The 4,258-nt window shown below is 40.5% G+C and overlaps 1 long non-coding RNA gene across 1 annotated transcript; it reads left to right on the top strand.

Moving 5' to 3' along the window:
- The first annotated feature begins 670 nt into the window (after positions 1-670).
- Positions 671-3,744, top strand: LOC120561378. Its single transcript, XR_005639592.1, has 3 exons — positions 671-692; positions 1,189-1,240; positions 2,780-3,744. It is a non-coding gene; the product is annotated as an uncharacterized LOC120561378 (long non-coding RNA).
- The last annotated feature ends 514 nt before the right edge of the window (positions 3,745-4,258 follow it).

Below are 4,258 nucleotides of genomic sequence, written 5' to 3'. Positions count from 1 at the left end.
TCTAATTTGTAGAGGTGTTGAAATTAATCAAATAATCGATGCATCGAATCGTGGACATGGACGATGCTGCATCGATAATCGGCAGGCTTATAATCGGTTATTTCTGTTTACAATTTAATGTAGGCCTAACAACATTTCTGTTTACATATTCTGTTTTGTTTTGCACATTCAGGAAGTGCCATGTGCTCAGTAATGTAGTTTTATGTATCCAATTTATTTAGTATTAGAGCACTGCAGAATGTTTTGTTTTTGAAGCTTGAAAAGCTATGAATTAAATATCCTACATGGCTTTAATAGAAAAATGTATTTGACGCATTGTGATGCATCGTGATGCATCGTGATGCATCGAGATATCGAATCGAATTGAATCGCTGTCATGATAATCGTAATCGAATCAGGAGATCAGTGAAGATTCACACCTCTACTAATTTGTAACTCGTATTTTATCATTTGTAAATTAAATTAGTATTTTATGTGAATATATTTGTAAATCTCCTTCTATATGTGTGGTTACTTTTGTTTTTCCGCGCCGTTGTTGTCACAAAATGATTGGTGTCTCAAGTGACGATCCCAGCACTCTCCAGTAGATGGCGGTAATGCAACACTTATGGATGCCAACCATTGTTAAACTACATGAAGAAGCCTCGTCAAATGTTTCAGAGGTTGGCAGAAACTACTTGACGTTCCTCCCGGTAGGTTGATATTATTAGGACTTTGTTGTCAAATAAATTCAACAGCATCAATGTTGCAGTGCATTTACAAATCGCTTTATGTTGTTATAGTTATAGTAACTTTCAAGTCTTTGTACAGTTTGAACAGCGATGCTAACTTAGCTCGTTAAAGTCAGACCTGTAACATGGGCTTTGCCTGGTCTTTGTCTGAAATATTATTAAGCATTGCTTAAACTGTTAGTTGGCCCAGTTGTAAAGCTAATGAATATATTTGGTATCATATGAAACTAGATGAAATAAGGTATCAATCGATGATGTTGCAAGTTAAACTATGAAGAATTTAAATGTAACATTTGCTCGACATATAGCAACCATGTTTATTAGTACATTAATTGCCACGTACCGGGTTAAATACATGCTGCTCCTATATTCAAGACTAAATGTATGTGCAGTTGTACACCGTGATAAAAAATTATAGCCTAGTTTAATCTAACACTGAATCTGCCATGTTTTACAGATCTGACTGACCACTGATGAGGTGTACTTGGGCCCACCAGAATCTCCTCAAAGTATGAGAAACCATCAGAAGGAAGTTATTGCTCGACAGGTGTCATACTTCTCAGCTGCTCAGTAACTAAAGTACTGTACGGTGTCCATAGACATTGATCAGGCTGTGTGAAAGGGACTCTTGTTTCACAAAGTAACTTAGAGATTTTCACTTGAAGTTTTTATTCGTCCGTTATTGTCATATTTATGCTGTGAAATGTTTTTCAAGCTGCAGATTAGATTTAATACCCTTTCCAAAATACTTTCGTTTTATTCATATTGGAGCCCAGTCTCACTGAAAAGCGTACAAATACCACGGGTTTCTACCTGTGAAATACGTGCAACGTGTACGCGAAAGTGAAATTGTGCGTACAGTAGATACGTGGAGCGCTGCAATTACAGTAATGGAACCCACTGCGCTTATAGTATAAAGGGACGTGGGACCGCGTAAGGAGGTTGGTTGGGATGGTGGATGGGTAAAACACAGGACTTTCACCCAGGAGACCGGGGTTCGCGTCCCGTGTTTGGCGATTTTCAGCATCCCGTGTTTGGCGATTTTCAGCATGTGTTTTTTTTGTTGTTTTAGTTTTTTTGGCCGTTTATTAGCATGTTTATGTGGCGCGTTTTTGCGACTTTGTAGTGTTTTTTTGTTAAGCCTTCCCCAATGTTTCTTCCCTAAACCCAACCGTTTATTAGTGTGTTTTTGTGACTTTCTTGTGTTACTAAAGCCTTTCCCTGCATTATTTTTCTAAACCCAACCATATCTATGTTTTTGTGTGTGATGCTGTTCTCGCGATAACACACAACGTGGTGACGCGAGCTGCGTGCATATAAAACGCACCGGTCCCCATTACTTCAATTGGAGCGCTCCGCGTATGTAGTGCACGTAGAATTTCACTTTCGCGTACACATTGCACGTATTTCACAGGTAGAAACCCGTGTTATTTGTACGCCTTCGAGTGAGACTGAAAAAAACCACAAAAATTAGATTATCGTTTGAAGCCTACAGATCATGCATCATCTCATTGTATATTAGATATACTATATATGTTTACTGTACATTGTGTATAGATATACATATTCATCACTATTAGCCAATCTAACAGCAACATTCTGCTGCATGATGAATCATGCACATGTTCAAGGAGCTGATGGGATAACACTTCACTTCATGTGACAATGTATTGATTGGCATGATCATTTTTGTCTCACACTGACAGGTGTCAGACAGGCCAGTATGTGGATATTTTATTCCCAGGGTATGGTACACTTATGATAGCTACAGCTTTTAGGGATAATGTTTTGGTTTCCACTTTGTGTTTTTTGGGGCATAAAATCTGGGACAGATTTTTACACTGAATGTGTGGGTGGAACTCTGTGAGAAAATGTGCTTCTGTGCATGTGGGTGCATGTGTGTTAGTTCCATGCTAGCTGCTCGCACAGCCTGGCAGCAGGGGAAGATGGGGGCCCACACACCCTGGAGCTCCTCAATTATTCTGGTTATCTGTACTCTACAAAGACTTCATCACACAGTGTTTCAGGGAAGTTTTTCACATTTCTAGGTGAATCAAAATGCCAGTGACACCCATCCCCGGCCCAGATGTCATCTTTGAATAAACAGGGTGTCAGTCTGGCTGTGCTCCTACTGCCTGCAGACAGCCTCTGTCAGCGTCAGACCAGGAAATGCCACCTCTCTGCTGACAGCTGCCTGTGCCGTACTCACACCGGCACCCGCAGGGAGAGCCCTGCAGCTCCCCACCCGGCTCCGCGCACTGCCATCCTAAGTGCAGATCCCCAAACCTGCCGTGCAACGCCCTGACAGCACTTCACTGTATATCTAAATAGAGCAGGAGCCCGGCGTGTCCCAGGGAAACTTTTACATTCTGCTCCATTCAGGGAGGATTTGTCACTTGGGAAGGAGGATAATGAAGCAGTGTTTCTTCGCTGGTTGTTCAAGGCAGTCCTTTCCCGTAGACATGGTAATGGCTGGATTGGATTAAATGAGCTCTCCTCCTTGTCAGTCAAGGTGAGGACGGTTGAGATCTGTGGAACGTTTAGGTTTTGTTTTAAGCTGCAAGGGTATTCAATGAATATGATAAAGTTGAAAAAAAAATGAAATGTTTTTTTTTGTCAGAGCTAAACCCACAGCCAAAGTAAATTGCAAATATAATCCTTGTCAATGGTAAAGTTACCTTTTTCCCTTGTTTGGTGTGACGTCCAAAATCCCAATGGAAATGTGTTATTATACCCATGCCACTATTTTAGTCTGGATCAATGGAAATACATTTTCAGCATAATTGCCTGACATACAGCGTGTGAGCCTCACCTTCCGCTCTCTGTGTGTTGCCGTTCTCAAACTGTTCGCTTCAGGAAACAACAAACTTCGAGCTAGCAAGCTAGCCTACACCCTGAAAATGGCAAGTGTTGTGAAAATCTGGACCGTGCAACAAGGCCGGCTTTGTTCTTTCAGGGAATGATTATAGAAATTTACAAGGAATATGTTTACAGCATTTCGTCTCTAATTGGGACGTTTTGGGACCGACTGGAGATGATTGCTATGGAAGAAGTACACACAGCGATCCACTGGTAAAGGCAAATTAGGTTAAACCATGTATCCAGCTAATTTAAATAGCTCACATTACTGTATTGTGTGACCAGTTAACTCATTTATTAAATAAACAAGTTCCTTCCTGAGACCATTTTGCAGAGCCACCGTCGCTGCGTCTGGAACTTTTATATGCATTTCTTTAAACCGATATATTATCGGTTTAAAGAAATGCAACCCAGAGCGCTTTTTTGTACTAATGTGTGGTGTTGCGAAACTAATTATATTAATGAGAATAAAATAGTGTGATCTTCAAGGTTCATTTATCGTCATTGTACAACACAGAAATGCCCAGCGAAATGCAGTGGTAATCCCTTTATGCTGCACAAGAAAAACAAAAACAGTGGTGCGTTCCTGTAGTGCATTTTATTTGAATCGGGAGGTAAACAGACACACACAAAAAAAACACTCGTGAATGTTTTGGGGAGAAAATATG

The sequence above is a fragment of the Perca fluviatilis genome, chromosome 6 (assembly GCF_010015445.1).
Source record: "Perca fluviatilis chromosome 6, GENO_Pfluv_1.0, whole genome shotgun sequence".
Classification (NCBI taxonomy): Eukaryota; Metazoa; Chordata; class Actinopteri; order Perciformes; family Percidae; genus Perca; species Perca fluviatilis.
This window is presented reverse-complemented; position numbering and strand designations above follow the sequence as displayed.